The 18,984-nt window shown below is 33.7% G+C and overlaps 1 long non-coding RNA gene across 4 annotated transcripts; it reads left to right on the plus strand.

Annotated features, from left to right (window-relative positions):
• Positions 1-160: 160 nt before the first annotated feature.
• LOC126265748 (uncharacterized) lies at positions 161-17,909 on the plus strand. Of its 4 annotated transcripts, none has more exons than XR_007548221.1 (6): positions 161-223; positions 275-337; positions 4,722-4,918; positions 5,097-5,295; positions 5,351-7,709; positions 15,692-17,909. It is a non-coding gene; the product is annotated as an uncharacterized LOC126265748 (long non-coding RNA). The 4 variants fall into 4 exon arrangements; XR_007548222.1 differs by having other exon boundaries at positions 5,351-7,511; positions 15,494-17,909; XR_007548219.1 differs by lacking the exon at positions 15,692-17,909 and having other exon boundaries at positions 5,351-7,856.
• The last annotated feature ends 1,075 nt before the right edge of the window (positions 17,910-18,984 follow it).

Below are 18,984 nucleotides of genomic sequence, written 5' to 3' on the forward strand. Positions count from 1 at the left end.
TCATATGTTACCCAGTTTTTTGTACGTTGGCCCTGCATGCTCTAGAAATTAAAGGCTAAGGCTAGAAAATTCAGTATAAAAGCATTACTTAGTACCCCTCTTGCATTATATTGATGCACTACTTAGGCAACCCAGAATACTGATTTATTCAATCATAACCTCCATGTGTCAATAACGGCTTACTGTTATGTCATTCCATCTGATAATATTCTTGTTATAACAGGTTAGTAACTTCTTTATCTTTTTTCAAAAACTTATTTTCATTATGTTGCAGGCATATCTGAAATGGATGAGCATGAAAACGATAAAAACATGATGAAAAACTGTACACCCACACGTAAGTCAGTGTTTAAACAATTATGTTCGTAGCAAAGATTAAATATATACGTTTAAGGAGAAAATATATTTAATCTTTGATCGTAGATAAGTTTTCCTTTGGGCTTATATATTTTATCTTTTTTGTGCAAATTATTTGTCACTTTTGGCTAATTATGTTTTTTAATACCTCTTTCGTTGTTTATTCTATAATTCAAATTAGGTCTAAATAATTACATTTAAATGAAATGGTTATTAGAAAAAAGATTAATTATTTGACATTATTTTTACAATGTTGCAAAACTTATTGCTGTATTTAATTCATGTATAAATAATAATAATAATTCTTTATTACACAACAGACAAACATCAACTTACAGTACATAAATTAAAAGGAAACATTTAAAAACAGTATTATCATAAATAATTATTATCACTTATCAATTACCAAAAAAAATAAAAAATATTTAAATAAAACTTTATAATAAATAAAACTATTAAGACCTTGATTAGTAAGTTGTCGTAGTTATTTCTACAAAATAAAAGCATTTTTAAAATATAAGGAACTAAAGTATTATTAGCATTTAATATTTCTTTAATAATCGAGAGATGCAAATACCACTAAAAAGGGAACACACAACTAATTGGTGAATTTGCTGAAGAGTTTATTCAAGATCTGTGACAATAAATTGTTTTTAAAATTTAGATCTTCCAGCAACCATACTGGGCAGTCAATTAGATAATTTGTGTAAAAATATCAAATAAATGTATATTCTACTCTTATAAAGAGGTGTATGGTTAAATTCAGTTAGTAAAACTTGGTAACCATGTCCCTGAATTGGATATTAATAATAAACACTTTAGAAATTGAATTTTGAACAGTTCAAATTCTTAATTGTTATGTGGACTGGATAAATTGATAGATCACTCTGTTTGATTATTCCATTGTTTCACATATGATTGTCTTTCAATGTTAGGGAGACTCATATGCTATAAATTTTATCTAAAATAAAACACAATTCATTGCATATTCAAGTTACAATAGATAAGAATATATTTATCATACCGATAACAATTGTTACTTTATTTTTACATTCAATAAAAAATCTTTTTAATGCTTTATTTACACATAATAATAAATAAATTTATTTCATACTATAATATTTTAGACTGAAAATATAAACCATTTTAAAATGTATAAATTATTTTCAAGAGAAAATGAAAATTATTAAAATTTTCTTCATCATTGGACGTGTTCTAACTGCTCCCAAATTTTAATTACCCATTTTAAAGACAATTTTCATAAAGTTTTATGTACAGTAAAATTACATAGTTTGGATGATAAATTTTTTTATGTTTAAAGACACCTAAAGGTACGATAAAATCAATGCTAACATAATCTATAATTATACTTACTAAATTATCGGTACAAAGTTTTTTAAAATAACAATTTAGTAAAAAACAATTCAATTAGAAATGTCCAAAATTTGATATAATAAAGTTGGTATAGACAAATCGATATTTATTTATGTAATAAACAGCTCTTATTAGTGGAATGAAAGTGGCAAAATTTTAATTTAAACTATTAATTTATATATTTTCAACAAGAAAATAATTTAGTGAACTTCTTATTGCTTTTATAAATAGTAAATTCATAAAAGTATTGTTGTGTTATTATTATTAATTAATAATTAATGTTTTCTTCCAAATTGTGTAAAGAATGTGAAAAGCTGAATAGTTTTAAAAATATGCAATCCAATCTACTCTACTGTACATTTATGGATAAAGTTGGACATTGAATTGTAAGAATGTATTTTAAGATAATAGGTATCAAATTTAAACACAATTGGACCAAATGTTACGGAAATATGAAAAAAATTTAAAATCCAAATTTAAGAGGCTGAAGAAATATAAAAATTGATAATAATAATGATAATGAAAACAGATTTATTCAGATTTTCTTCATTATGGAAGGTGTTCTAACTACTCCCAAATTTTGTACATCTTGTATTATTATATAAATAACTTAACACATTTTTTATCGTTATTATCAAATCTTGAGCTAGAGCAGTATAAAAATGTATATAATATTTATAAAATCGAGACATATTTATTACTTTAGTATTATTTTAGTAAAAAGTTTTACTGTGCTTTTTTGCTATATTTTCACACAATGTAAGGAGATAAAGTAAAGAAAATGCAACAAAACAAAAGTAGCTGTACATGGACAAAGCAAACATTTTACCTGGATTTTTGCTTGGGCCTTTTGTCGGTTGTGGGACTGTAAAGCTGAGGGTAATCTACTCTAAATAGTAAATAATATAATAATAGTAATAATAAAATTATCTGTTTTTTCCAAAAATCAAATTAACATATCAGATTGGATAAAATATTTTAATATATCTGAAGGTGTTTAAGTAAATAAAACAATTTAGATCCAGATCTTGAGATGGAAACCCAATTTTGAGTTCAGAAAAAGGACAAAAGTGTTTAAATCAATTGAATTAGTTAAATGTTACTAGAAACACACAAATTTATAATCAAATATTTAATTATTCAATTGAATTAGTTGAAAATTACCGTAAAAACATAATTTATTAGTAAATTATTTAATTTTAAGTTTCAAATATTACCAAAATTTATAATTAATTGAGAAAAAATAATCATTAATTGTCTAATAATGAATTGACAAACAATTGTGTAATAATAATAATAGTAATAATTAAAAAAAAAATTTTATATTTTCCAAAAATCATATTAACATGTCAGATTGATATATTTTTTAATATTTCTGACCGATATAATAACAATATAAATAAAATAAAAAACAAAAATGTTTAAATCAATTGAATTAGTTAAAGATTAGTGCAAAACACATATTTATAAATTTAATTTTGTAAATTGAGTTTAATTTCCAACCGTCCCAACTGACAACCGTGTGGTGTGGGACGCAAGTTCAATTCTCATTGGCTGAAAGCAGACGGTTGGGCACAGACGGTCTGTGACGGACCGCTTTATCCCCCTTTATCTTTATGTTCAGCGCATGGCTTTATATCTTCCCTTAGTAAGGGACCCTTACTCGAGGCCATTTTCATTATTTCTGATGCAGTTTAGAAGGAAGGTTGTCCAAAGTAATCGTAGACTTACAAGGAGCAAGACCATTAGTGTAATGTACCTTTAGTTTGTCAATGTGAGTCAATGTGTAAAAACCACGTGGTCCAACATGTGCCATCTTAAATTAATAAATTGATTTGATCAATAAATTCAAAGGTTAGTAGGTAATATTATTACATTACTATTCAATTTATAGTAAAAACTTTTAACAGTTCATATCTAATACCTGTGTAAAATATTATTTAGCTATTTTAGCGTTAGTTATCGTATGTTCTTTGCTTTTAATTTCTTATTCTTGGATTATATTTTGATAATTGCTTTTATTATAATGAAACTGAAATAAATCACTGTTAAGGGGGTATTACTACATATGTAGGTGATGTATTTATTTTACCACATAAGAATTGTTTAAAAATTTGTATAATCAATATTACTCAAAATTAATAATGAATAAACCAGTGTTACAAGATTGGCTGAAATTGAATTGTTTTAGAATTTTTAAATAGAGTTTCCTATTTTATTTTTTAAATATTTTGTAGTTTTTCAATTCCTATAATACTCTTTTCGATCAGAGATATTGATAAATAAGCTTAATATTTTTAATAATATTTGTCCCTAATTGTTAATACAATCTTCATATTATAAGAAAAGGTATTCAACAATGAGTATTTAGTTTGATAATATTATTTTGCCAAATTTGGATGACCCCCGGTTTAAATTTATATTACCCACCTTTTTTTTGCTGATATATATTATAATAATAAATTTTAAGTGATATAATACTTAACAAATTTTTCTTTTTTGTAAAATTTATGTTAATTATTTAATATTTAGAGCCCTAAGCTACAAATTTTAAAAATTGGTTGGTTATAAAGGGTAGAACAAAGGAAAATTTTATAGCCACATTAAACCTTCGATTGGCAGATGCAACCCCCAAATTTTTGAGTGAGCAAAAGGGACTTCATTGGTACATCATTTAAAAGAAATATTTCTTCAAAAATATTTTTAATTTCAAATATGTCGCAAAAATGACATTGAAAATGAAATAAATAACAATTGTTTGATTTTATTTGTATTTTAAAATTTTTTTATAAACTTGCCCAGTGGTGAAATAATTGATTTATTTTATTTGGATGTTCTATATTATCTATTGTAATATACATAACTTTGTTTATTATAATATAGTACTGATAATTTTTTTAAACCACCTATTTTGTCGTGTTTTTTAAAAATATGAACAGTACTAATAAATATGTGAAGAATTTATTAATTTTTTACTTTTGTTTTTATAGGGAAGGTAAAGACGATATTTAAAATGGAAATCCTTCTAAGTCTACCATTTTATAACTCAATTATGATGAAGAGAGGACCATTATCAAAAAATAAGGAGACAGCATGGATTGAATCCAAGATCACATAGAATATCATTCAGAACAATTTGAAAAGAATCGTGGTTTCTTCATTTTGGATATGAACCGTACTAACAAAGGTAAGAATATTTCTTATCTTTTATTATGTATATATGAATGTATAAAATTTCATATTTAATGTGGATCATTTTTACAAAATAACATATTTTAAAAAAAGTTATACTAAGGAAAAATAAAATATAAAATATAAAATATAAAATAAATATTCTAATATGTCTAATCTAACCTATGTTTCAGGTGATTCGAAAACGTATCCAAGAAAGATGTGAGTTGTCAACTCGGAGTCGAGGACCTATGAAGAATATATATCCAGTTTTTAACAGAAAAATTGCTTCTTTTTCTAAAGGGTTGGTTGGTGCAAGCCGCAATTTAATATGTTTAATAATCATAGACATGTCAACGAAAAAAGATGTTGGAAAACTTATTCTTTTAAGAGGTAAAATTTTCTTTTCTTGATGATGATTCGTAATATTTAATATTAAACATTGTAGGTTCCTTGTGACATAAGAGAGAAAACTTCTACAAACTGTAATTGACCAAAGGACATATTAAGAAGTCTCCTTAAACAACATCACGCCACAGGATACCACATCAAATCACATTACAATCACATTCACATGAGATTTAGATCATAAGCATCTTTATATTTTAGTCTACGTTTAGAGATACGAAATTATGATTTCATAATTGTCTTATGAAGGTTTATACCTGCTGCACTGAAAACATTGGTGCTGATAAGTTTGACAATTATGTTGTCTTTAAATAGATAATATGTTCATGTAAAAGTTTATATTGTTCAATAGTTTAAATTTGTAACATTATTGTGGTTTACAAGAGATGTTCATAGATTTGTTATAGTTAAAAATCAATTTGTTGATAACTGAAATGTTTTCTCTTATGGGAACGAGTGATTATCTAAGGGAGGAATGTATTTTCCGAATTTTTCTCTGATTCACCTCAACAATTGTTTCCTTCAGTCATCCAGTTGATTTGGATTAGATAATAGAACTGAGTTGGAGCTTTAATATCTTCATGATTGTCTTCCTAGTTGTTAATAACTGTTCCCCTATTTACAGGGTCGATTATTTTGAAACAATTTGGAGAATCTTGAGTATTCTCACGTTGCTCATTGTTATATACACATCACCACTTTCGTGACAAATATTTTTTATCGTTATCTATAAAACAATACTCGTCCAAATAAGAGAAGGGTGTTCCAGAATGAAGATATACTTCATTTTTCAGTCTATATTTCCAGAAGTACTATGGAAGCTATGTTCAGAATATTCTTATATGCTGTTCCTCCTATGGTGAATATCAGTACTAATCTCTTGACTTTCTCTTTTTGTGTTTCAAGTGATTGGTCCGTAACCGATTGAACTTCCACTTATGTATAACTCAAGTGGACTGGATCAAAAATTATCAAAAGCGACTCGTTAGTTAAGACTGTTACCATTTTTAATCCGATATCTTCGTGGGAGGATTTCCACTCTATATCGTCTATATAAATAATCACAAGTTCACTTAAAGTTTTGGTGATTCGAGAATCAAATGCAACTGTTAAATACTGGTATTGATAATAAGGTGCAACTAAAGACTATTAAATATGGGTGGACCAGCGTTTGTCGTCTTTTGGTGTGAAGATTTAGGTCAGTCGTCGTTATTACCACAAAAATTTATCTGAATTCTATTCATATAATCCCCGAATAGGTGATTTTCGATAACCAAGAAGATGCTTGATCCTTCAAATCTATCAGGAAACCACCTCCTGTGGGCATTATCCGTAATGCATATATCAGTCGTCAAAATCCAAGCTTGTGTAATTGCACTTTCCCCAACCAGATTAAATTTTGTCGTAGTAATCTAAGTTGGGCGTGGCTTCAGAGCTTGTAGTAGAGCCATGCAGTTTCTGTTTTGCTGTTTAATGCAGCTTTCCTCCTTTCCTACATATGTTCAGAAGCTGCAAAACCTAGAATTCCAAAAATACTATTATATAAGGTGCTTGAATAAGTTCTCGCTGTTTTTTTTTTGTGAAAATCAATTTATTTACGCAATGTGGTGCACAACACGTCACTCAAAGTACAGCCCATCACAAGACACTACTTTTTCCCATCTTTCTGGCAGCAAATGAATGCCTCGTCGAATTCATTCCTAATGCTTTCAAACGTTTGGAAACTATTGAGTCATCCACTCCTAATGATTTTCCAAGTTTTAGCTTAAGTAATGCCAAATATTTTGCCCAAATTTATCTTTCTTGTGAAATCTGCTAAATCACTTCTCACATTAGTGGATTTTTTAATAGCAGTCATTAATGGTGTATTTCCATTTTTATCTTCATCAATTCCACTTATTTTACCTTTATCCAGAGATGATTTAAGTACATATGTAGTGCCAAATATTTTGCCCTCGTTTATTTTTCTTAAAAATACACACTGTGTTCGATTAAATCATAGCTATCTTCAACTGTCTTCTATCCTTATTCCGTATATATATAGGGAGGAGAAATTGTTGTTAAAGCTATATTTCCGCTCTTAAGAAGTCTATTTAAACTTAAATGATGTCAAATATTTCGTCCTAATTTATTTTTTTTTGTGAATACTTTTATCACTTTTAACAAATCCACCAGTGTCAATAATACTTCGAGAATATCAGGTTGTATTTGTTAAATAGTTTGCACATAAAAATTCAGCATATGTTTTATGTACAAATCGAGGGTTATTGTAATTATCAAACCCAGTTATTTCGAAATTTAAATGCTTTCTTAAAGAAATAAAATGTTAATTTCATTGTTATTTATGAGAAAGTCGTTTATGTGAGGAAACAGATCAACGACGTGTACTATCTTCAAAGGTACCCTCAGGAGGGATTTTTTAAATGTCTTAATTTTCATAAGACAATTAGCAAAACATAATGGAGCAAAATACATTACAATTTCCACAAGCGATGGTACTTTGTGTTTTTCTTGAGTTTTCGTATAATAAACTAATACTTTATTAAATTATATATTGGCCGTTCTGGTCCAACACCTTTTTCCATCTTTCTGGTAAAAATATAATTTTTGGTCTTTGCTGATCGAGGTGGTTTTTGACCTCATTTGAGGTGAAGGTTTTACCGTCTCAAAAAAACTTGGAGTGACCGGAACAAATAATCTGATGGTGCCAGGTCTGGAGAATATGGTGTGTATCCTGTTTATTAATTTTGGCCTTTTCTGTTGTGAATACTTTTATCACTTTTAACAAATCCACCAGTGTCAATAATACTTCGAGAATATCAGGTTGTATCTGTTAAATAGTTTGAACATAAAAATTCAGCATATGTTTTATGTACAAATCGAGGGTTATTGTAATTATGAAACCCAGTTATTCCGAAATTGAAATGCTTTCTTAAAGAAATAAAATGTCAATTTCATTGTTATTTATGAGAAAGTCGTTTATGTGAGGAAACAGATCACGATCTTCAAAGGTACCCTCAGGAGGGATTTTTTAAATGTCTTAATTTTCATAAGACAATTAGCAAAACATAATGGAGTAAAATACAAACCATTACAATGCTTCTCCAGCACGCCCGATACCGTGTATCGGGTAGTATGGGGCTGTTCTGAAGGAACACCCACTAAACCTAAAACCACCTACGCGATATCTTTGAGATATATTCTCTGAAGGGTCGGTTTTTCGGATTTTAGTAATCTTTTTAAAACCTTGATTCCTTCTTACTGTTTTTGTGTTCAGCTCTTGTACCGCCGCCGGTGGGTACAATTTGCATCTCACAACTCCTGTATCTTCGCATACAGATACAGGGCTTTATTGTCTTAAGCGAATTATTTGATTTTCTAATATAGCTTATGGTTAGATTATATTATATTACCCTTACCTGTATACTTACTTGTTAGTTGAGGATGTCCTTTAGTCTCCTGTGGCGTGTCTGTCGGTTAATCCTTCCTTCCGCCTCCGGGTCCGGGTTTGCAGCTGTCCTGATTAGGATGTTGCCGTGTGTTTCTCCCAGTGTATAGAATTTCGTGGCCTTCTCTCTGATGTGGTCCTGGTATTTTGTCCATTTGATGTCCCGGCCTATTTTCCATTTCGGAGTCTTATGGCCAGGGCTTGCCGGATTGCGTTCTGGATAACCGGTAGAATCTCTTCTGTTATTTCAGCTACGTTGGCTTCCATATCTAGCTGTTCGTTTTCTTTAGGCTGGCTGGGCTGTCTGGTTTGTTTAGTCATGAGAGGTTCTTGTCCTCTCTTTTGTGTGACTTTGGGGGATGAAGTTGAAGCTTTCCTGTTCCCCTTTTCTTTTGGGGTGGCTTTCCTCATATTGAGGGGGTATTTCGGGCAACCCCTGTAGCTTGCCGGGTGTCCGGTCTGGCCACAGTTAATGCATTTTGCATTTCTGCCCTCGGATTCTTTCTCCATCTTGCAGTTGCTAGATGGGTGGTCGCCTGCGCATTTCACGCATTTTTGCGGAAATGTGCATTTGGACTGGGTGTGTCCGAATTTTTGGCACCGGTAGCATTGGCTGGGTGCCGTGGTTTTGTTTTTAGCCTCGACCTTAACCACAAGGTCGAGGAGCCTGTTTACATTGAAGATTTGCGTGTTACTCGCTTTAACGAGGATCAGCGGCATTGGGGCTTGGGTTTTCTTATTTGTCATCCTTGTGACAGAGGTGGTTTCGACGCCTTGCTTGGCGAGGTCGTCTGTAATTTCTTCAGTGTTTGCGTTGGTCGGCAGTCCTCTGACGACTGCATAAACTTGTTTCTCCTCCGGGAGCCTGTAGGAGTAGAATGATTTGCCTTTGCTTTGGAGGACTTTTGTCAGTTTCCTGTAGTCCTCCGCGCTCTTGACATATATTTTCGTGGTTTGGCCAATGTTTTGGCCTTCTCCACTGCGATTTGATTATTTTTAAATAGTGACCTGGTTTTATTCCAGTCTTCACTATTTTCTATGACAATTGGGGGAATTTTTGCCTGGTATGCAGGCGTGGCTGCCACTTTGGCGTACGAAGAGGTTGTTGCCTTTGGGGTGACACATTCGCAAGTCGGCACATACGTTGGATGTCTTCTTAATCCGTAGATGATTTTCCAAACATTTCCGGCTTCTGAAGTGACGATGACAATCCGCACACTCTATTTTCTCCTCATACTCGCACCGTGGTGATTCACGACAGCACAGACAAATTCCACTGCCACGATGGTTGACGCGTGTATTGAATGGGAGATTACATTCGTCGCAGTAGTAATCGCAGGAAAACGCAGAGGTTAACGATACAATCGCGTTGTAGTGTCCTTTGTGGAGTAGTAAATTAAGAGTTGGTCCTTCACTTTGTCCTTTAAAAATCACCTCTCGTCCACCGGCACCGTACTTGAACACTGTAATTCTGTATTTGGGTAAAGCCCTCTGGAATGCTTGCAACTCCTGAATCCCGGCACCCTACGCTGGAATATCAATACCCGCTCTCTGTCAGAGTTCCATAGCTCGTATTCCTTGTAGTTTTCCAATGTCTCGGCGAACCTGTACGAATTGCGGATCACTAGTCAGTTTCGCGATTAACACTACAAGTGCCCGTGGCAGGCAAAGGTTATCAGAATTTTTTATAACAATAATACCTCTTCTTGCAGCACATTCTTCTTCAAAACTATTATATTTTGTTTTCTGGTCACGCCCCATACCCACCGGCATCTTAATAATCGTCACTTTTATCTGAAAAGTTTCAGTGTTCACGCCAGCCGAATTAGATTGGTATACTGATTGCACCAAATTGAGCACCTCATCTGCTTTTCTCTTTGCCTCCTCCAACCTGTACTTGGCCTCGCTCAACCGTACTTTATTTATTCCTTGAAGATCTTCATTCTCCAGTGCAATGAACTTCATTTGTTCATTTGTTAACACTTGATAACACTCTTCTTTTTTTATTCTTGAAGTTTCAGGAACTGAAAAAACAATTTATTTAAAATTTACCCAAAAACAATGAATTTATTAATAAATTACCTGTATGTTTCCATCTGGATAATTCAACACCACTTCCTGTTGGTGTTTCCTGTTGGTCTTTGGAAACTTCTCTGCTTGTAGTACAAGTTGCCCCATCTTCTAAAATTATTTTGATATAATTTAATGATTAAATATAAATAATTTACATACCATACGAAATTTGACTTAAAATTAAGCCATCGGAATCATATGGATTTGAAATTTCGAAATCACAATTTACACTGCTTAGATGTAACTTCACAAAAATTTGTGTCAGACTGCTGTCCACCTTTTTTATTGTCTTTTGTGATATTTTATTTGGATCTAACTACTGTGTTTGGGTTAATTATTCCTTACCTGGATACTTACTCATTATTGGAGGATGTCCTTCGGTCTCCTGTGGCGTGTGTGCCGATTTATTCTTCTTTCTGCCTCCGGGTCCGGGTTTGCTGCTGACCTGATTAGGCTGTTCGTATGCATTTCTCCTAGTGCATAGAACTTGGTGGCTTTCTCTTTTATGTGCTCCTGGTATTTGGTCCATTTGATGTCCCGGCCTATTTTCCATTTCGGAGTCTTATGGCCAGGGCTTGCCGGATTGCGTTCTGGATAACCGGTAGAATCTCTTCTGTTATTTCAGCTACGTTGGCTTCCATATCTAGCTGTTCGTTTTCTTTAGGCTGGCTGGGCTGCCTGGTTTGTTTAGTCTTGAGAAGTTCTTGTCCTCTCTTTTGTGTGACTTTGGGGGATGAAGTTGAAGCTTTCCTGTTCCCCTTTTCTTTTGGGGTGGCTTTCCTCATATTGAGGGGGTATTTCGGGCAACCCCTGTAGCTTGCCGGGTGTCCGGTCTGGCCACAGTTAATGCATTTTGCATTTCTGCCCTCGGATTCTTCCTCCATCTTGCAGTTGCTAGATGGGTGGTCGCCTGCGCATTTCACGCATTTTTGCGGAAATGTGCATTTGGACTGGGTGTGTCCGAATTTTTGGCACCGGTAGCATTGGTTGGGTGCTGTGGTTTTGTTTTTAGCCTCGACCTTAACCACAAGGTCGAGGAGCCTGTTTACATTGAAGATTTGCGTGTTACTCGCTTTAACGAGGATCAGCGGCATTGGGGCTTGGGTTTTCTTATTTGTCATCCTTGTGACAGAGGTGGTTTCGACGCCTTGCTTGGCGCAACAATAACGCTACCAGGAGAATTTTTAAATCCAACATCTACCACAGCAGATCCTGCAACCTTTGTCACAAAACTTAAAGAAAAAATGAGTATGTTAAGTCCAATGCAAACGGAACGTGCTCAAACAAAAATTTTTGTTCCACAAGATTTAGAAAATTGTACACACGTCTTTGTTAGAAGAGATACTGTCGTCTGTAATTTCTTCAGTGTTTGCGTTGGTCGGCAGTCCTCTGACGACTGCATAAACTTGTTTCTCCTCCGGGAGCCTGTAGGAGTAGAATGATTTGCCTTTGCTTTGGAGGACTTTTGTCAGTTTCCTGTAGTCCTCCGCGCTCTTGACATATATGTTCGTGGTTTGGCCAATGTTTTTGGCCTTCTCCACTGCGATTTGATTATCTTTAATTAGTGATCTGGTTTTATTCCAGTCTTCACTATTTTCTATGACAATTGGGGGAATTTTTACCTGGTATGCAGGCGTGGCTGCCACTTTGGCGTACGAAGAGGTTGTCGCCTTTGGGGTGTCCTTATTTTGGGTTTCCACGTTTTCCCAGGTTGGTTTGGCTGGAGCTTTTTGCACCTCCTGTTGCGCTGTTTGAAGCTCCTTGACCTTTTCGAGGAGTACGTCGATTTGCTTCTGTTTATCGACGAGAGCCTCCTCATACTCTTTTCTCAGCTTGGCTATTTGTCGCTCAAGCTTTCTTTCCGCTTTTGTCTTTTCTGCTTGCGCAAAGAGTTTTTTGAGGCTGCTCATGTTTTAGAATGAGGTTAGCCTCGGTTTGACGTTTGAGGTTGCCACGTGGTTGAACCACGTGGCGGACTTTTTTGGGGTTATGAGCACTGTTTTTTCACTTTCACTGGGGTGTGGCTTGTGCCACACTGTTTCTTTCTGTGGCGACGTGTTGTCCTTGTGTCGTTTGTTGAGCTGTGAGGGAGAAAAGGGGGCACGAAGTACCGTTACCACAGATACGAGTTTTTTGGGGTCGCGTGCGCAGGCCACGTGTTACGCGGAATGCGCTGACGCGTCCTTTTTGCTCTATCTGTGTGTCTATTCGTGTGTAATTAGTTGAGCTGTGGGGGAGAAAAGGGGGCACGAAGTACCGTTACCACAGATACGAGTTTTTGGGGTCGCGTGTGCATGCCACCTGTTACGCGGAATGCGCCACTACAGGACTTGCGCTGTTACTGACATCGTACATACCTGCGGGCTGCTTCCCTGCATAGACCTCTAAATTAATAATGTAGTAAGATCGAGCGTCTACAAGTGCTTGAATTTTTATGCCATACTTAGCGGGCTTACTAGGTATATAAACACGAAATGGACAACGTCCTCTAAATGCCAACAGCATCTCGTCAATTGTCATGTACTCATGAGGTGTATAGGATTGCAAGCAGCACTGTACAAATTGGCTAAAGAGCACTCTAATGTGAGTCATGTTGTCGACTTTCTTTCGCTCCTCCCTCGTCAATTTGTTGTCAAAGCGAATACAATTTTGCAAAAAATAAAATCGTTGCAATGACATCGTAGTGCGAAATATATCTACGCCTGTACCATCTGTCCTCCACAAATCTTTCAAACTTTGACGACTTGATTTATTCAGACCAGCAATGTATAATAATCCAATGAATGCTTCAAGTTCAGTAGATGTTGTTTCTTTCATGTAATACAGTTGTGTAGGATTTTTGCAATTTACTTGTCGCCTCAAAATTTCTTCATTTGTGTGTATCAATATAGAACATCTCATTTCTTCTGTAAAAAAAGTTGCCAGCATTCGATTTCAGTTTTAGCATCTTTTGCTACACCTTTGACTCCCGGCTGTTCAACAATTATGTTTTCCGAACGAGTCCGTACATTCGTTCGTGAAGCTTGCTTATACCACATTTGGCCATCTTTAGATTTACAGTGAGGAGCATGGACTTGCGTAGATAAGCGACGTGCCTTCCGAACCGAAAGAGGGATATTGTCGTCAGAATCCCACTCGCTCTCGCTTTCAATACGATCGTTACTAATATCTTGAGTGTCAGATTCTACTTGGTGTTCACTAAGATGATTTGATGTTTCCGATGAGCTTGACTCATCTGAAGAATTTTCCAATACGTCATACAGTAACGACGTGAGCCGCCTTTCTTCACTTTCCAATGCCATATTTTACGTAAAATCTAAAAAAAAAAGCCAAATTTAGTCAACAAAATCATAATAAATACCTGTTTAATTTGTCACGAAAAAGAAACATAAGCTATGTGGCGGGGTGTGACTTGCCCCACTGACGTTTGCGCACGTTTATCCTGGACGCCGGCTGACGCAACACTGCGATCACGCCACTATCCCCTCCCGCAACACCTTACCTCCAGCTACACGAAGCCGCTAAAATGACGCATTCAAAAATAAAAAAATACAGCGGTGCAAATACTCTGTGGGGTATGATACACCCCACCACATTCTCGCCGGGTTAAATATGGGTGGACCAGCGTTTGTCGTCTTTTGGTGTGAAGATTTAGATCAGTCGTCGTTATTACCACAAAAATTTATCTGAATTCTATTCATATAATCCCCGAATAGGTGATTTTCGATAACCAAGAAGATGCTTGACCCTTCAAATCTATCAGGAAACCACCTCCTGTGGGCATTATACGTAATGCATATATCAGTCGTCAAAATCCAAGCTTGTGTAATTGCACTTTCCCCAACCAGATTAAATTTTGTCGTAGTAATCTAAGTTGGGCGTGGCTTCAGAGCTTGTAGTAGAGCCATGTAGTTTCTGTTTTGCTGTTTAATGCAGCTTTCCTCCTTTCCTACATATGTTCAGAAGCTGCAAAACCTAGAATTCCAAAAATACTATTATATAAGGTGCTTGAATAAGTTCTCGCTGTTTTTTTTGTGAAAATCAATGCTTTATTTACGCAATGTGGTGCACAACACGTCACTCAAAGTACAGCCCATCACAAGACACTACTTTTTCCCATCTTTCTGGCAGCAAATGAATGCCTTGTCGAATTCATTCCTAATGCTTTCAAACGTTTGGAAACTGTTGAGTCATCCACTCCTAATGATTTTCCAAGTTTTAGCTTAAGTAATGCCAAATATTTTGCCCAAATTTATCTTTCTTGTGAAATCTGCTAAATTACTTCTTACATTAGTGGATTTTTTAATAGCAGTCATTAATGGTGTATTTCCATTTTTATCTTCATCAATTCCACTTATTTTACCTTTATCCAGAGATGATTTAAGTACATAAGTAGTGCCAAATATTTTGCCCTCGTTTATTTTTCTTAAAAATACACACCGTGTTCGATTAAATCATAGCCATCTTCAACTGTCTTCTATCCTTATTCCGTATATATATAGGGAGGAGAAATTGTTGTTAAAGCTATATTTCCGCTCTTAAGAAGTCTATTTAAACTTCAATGATGTCAAATATTTCGTCCTAATTTATTTTTTTTTTTTGTGAATACTTTTATCACTTTTAACAAATCCACCAGTGTCAATAATACTTCGAGAATATCAGGTTGTATCTGTTAAATAGTATGCACATAAAAATTCAGCATATGTTTTATGTACAAATCGAGGGTTATTGTAATTATCAAACCCAGTTTTTCCGAAATTTAAATGCTTTCTTAAAGAAATAAAATGTCAATTTCATTGTTATTTATGAGAAAGTCGTTTATGTGAGGGAACAGATCAACAACGTGTACTATCTTCAAAGGTACCCTCAGGAGGGATTTTTTAAATGTCTTAATTTTCATAAGACAATTAGCAAAACATAATGGAGTAAAATACAAACCATTACAATTTCCACAAGCGATGGTACCTTGTGTTCTTCTTGAGTTTTCGTATAATAAACGAATACTTTATTAAATTATATATTAGCCGTTCTGGTCCAACACCTTTTGCCATCTTTCTGGTAAAAATAAAATTTTTGGTCTTTGCTGATCGAGGTGGTTTTTGACCTCATTTGAGGTGAACGTTTTACCGTCTCAAAAAATCTTTGAGTGACCGGAACATTATTAGTTCTGGCCTTTTCTGTTGAAATCTATCATTTGGTCCAGCTGATGACAGTAGACGTCCGAATTAATCGTTGTTTTATCCGGTAAAAACTCAAAAAAACGATTCCTTTAAAATCCCACCAAACAGTTACTTCATCATCTGTTTTACTGTTTCTACATAATAATAGATATAGTTTTCCTATGGCCACTTTTGTCTTCTTCCAGAGTTCCTCGGTGTTCCTCTTCCTGGTCAGCTTAGAGTCCAGTTGGATTCCTAAATATTTGGCCTCGTTGGCCCATTCTACCTTATTTCCTTCGATGATTACGCTGTCTGGGGTTGGTGATCTTCTTTTTTGGGTTTATTTGGATTTTCCATTTGCGACACCATTTGAGTGTGTCTTCCATGGCTGTCTATAGGAGTCTTTGGATAATTCCTGTGTTCCTGTGGCTTGTTAGAAGTGCAGTGTCGTCGGTGTATTGAGCTATAATTTTGTTAGGTTGTCGCCGTATCCGTATGTTTTCATCTTGTGGATGAGGCTCAACTAATGGTTTCCCCGAGGCGAAGCTTCCACTTCAATTGGATGTCCATTAGTGGTTTCTCCGACTGTTTCATTTCTTGGTTTCCTAACGCCATAACTGCATACAATTCAACTGTCGGGGTAAGAATGACCTACTTCTTCGACGCCATTTTGTCCTGGGTGGTAGGTACTCAACTAATGGTTTCCCCGAGGCGAAGCTCTCACTCCAGTTGAATGTCCATTAGTGGTTTCACCGATTGTTTCGTCTCCTGGTCTGTCAAGGTCACTTCTTGGAGTCTCATTTCTATGAGAGTTTGTCCATCGTTCAATATGGGTTGACCGCCATTTGCTCTTCTGTGGTTTGTTCTGCTTTTACTGTATACGTTAAAATGTTTTAATATATATTCCTTAGATTCCAGCAAATGAATTTCTTGGAGGCACATTATGTTTGGTTGGTGTTCTTTTACCAATGGTACTAATGGGATTTTCAAGTTTGGTACGTACGTTTTGTATGAGTCTTCGCTAGTTCATATTTAATTGTTTCTGCTGTTTAAAAAATAGTGTCATGGCAGATGAACTTCTTTTAAAAAATGCTATAATCCCTTTAATTTTTTTCAGCGTATTTTAAAGAATTCTGAGCAATAAGGTTCAAGGTATGTGCATAACATCCAAAATGCTGTAACTGAAGTTCTTCTTTTATTGCTCTATTAATATTAGGAGTGTTTTTCCTGAAATAATCATTAAAATTATAATTTTTAAATTCCAATCTTCAATAATATTTTTAATAAACTTGGCAAGATTGACACTAGTATGTCTTTCACCAAAAACTTCGCATCCTAGTACTGCATGTTTAATTTCTAAGTTACATTATTATTTAGAAAATGTGCAAAAACTCCCATAAGATTGTCTGTTGCAGATGATGTCCAACAATCAGTTGTAAGAGTAACTATATTTACGTTGTTCATTGCTTCTTTAGTTTTATTATATATTTTTTCATATTTAGCCGGAAGTACGGTACTTGTAATTTGTTTTTCTATTAGGTAATCGGTATGATGGATTAAGTGTCTGTACAAACAATTGAAATCCATGATCTTCTACCACCGAAAATGGCTGGTTAAAAAGTAGCATGAGCTTATCATCAATTTTATTTTGTGTAGTTCCTCCAACTTTTTTGTTTTGGCCATTACAATATTTGATTCACTCTCCCATTTGGTCATCCCCGAAGTAGATGATAGATAAATCCTATCTAATACAACCCTACAAGAAGAAACTAGAAGCTATTTTAAATATAAAAGAAATATTTTTAATATATGCCATCTTCAATTAGGGCCCCGATTTGGGCTACTTAATGCCGTTGTTGCCGTTGTCAAATGTACTGTACACAAAGTATTTTAAAATAAAAATAAAATTGTTCATAGTATTTCTGTTTTGTTTTATTTATTTATGCTTTAACATTTCAAATTGCTCATAGATTCTTATTTGTGATCATTTATGCTTTAATGATCCATATATAATTTAAATTATTCTTTATCTTCTGAATCATAAAATAACCGTATCATCAGTCTTGACATTCTCTTTTAAAACGAACAATGCTAATCAATATTTACACAACAACAAAATTTTAGTAATTGATCAATTTATTTTTTTTACATTTTAACAAGTTGGAAGTTAAGAATTTAAATATTGTGCTTTGTTTACCTTCTAATATCTTTCATGTACTCACTATTAATTTACAAATACTATAAATAAAAAATTAAAATTATAAAGGCAGGGAGTTGTAGAGTAATACAATCAATTAAACAACACAGTTTCGGTTACAACATACCAAATAAATGGACGGATTTACCATTATTAAATAGTAATAGTCTGGGAGTAAATTTTCTAAGGTATGTAAAAAATTACAATTTATAAATTTCTCTTAAGTAAAATATGAAAAACTAACAATTTAAATACCTTGTATTATAATTTCATATTTTAGTTCTCTATGAATTAACGAATAAATGGGTACATTCTCTATTTTTGAAATAAAGTATAATTAGCTCTTTTAATACATAATTTTATATTCTATGGTATGTGTATGTACAAATAAGAAAAACTAACAATTTTCTTTTAGTTCTTCATGAATTATCAGTTAGGTGGGAGTAGTTCAAACTTTGAACTTTTTACCTGTGGTATTTTTAATACAATAAACGTTAAATCATTAAAATCGTTTTGAGAGGACAGATTAAGTGAAATGCTTTTTCTTAAATTACCAATGATGTACGATTATAAAATTTCTACCTAATATCTTGAATTTAATATACCTAAACTTTCGTAGCTTTTCTTGGGTAGATCATTGAATTTTTAACACATAATATACACATCTTTCACAAATTTCCTTAAAGTCTGAATATATTTATAGATAGATAATAGGAAAATATAAATTAGGGAAAATCTGATAAAACAATAAAAAGTCAGATTTTTTATAAACTCTGCTTCTAAAAAGGAAATGAATG

This window comes from Aethina tumida, chromosome 5 (genome assembly GCF_024364675.1).
Source record: "Aethina tumida isolate Nest 87 chromosome 5, icAetTumi1.1, whole genome shotgun sequence".
Classification (NCBI taxonomy): domain Eukaryota; kingdom Metazoa; phylum Arthropoda; class Insecta; order Coleoptera; family Nitidulidae; genus Aethina; species Aethina tumida.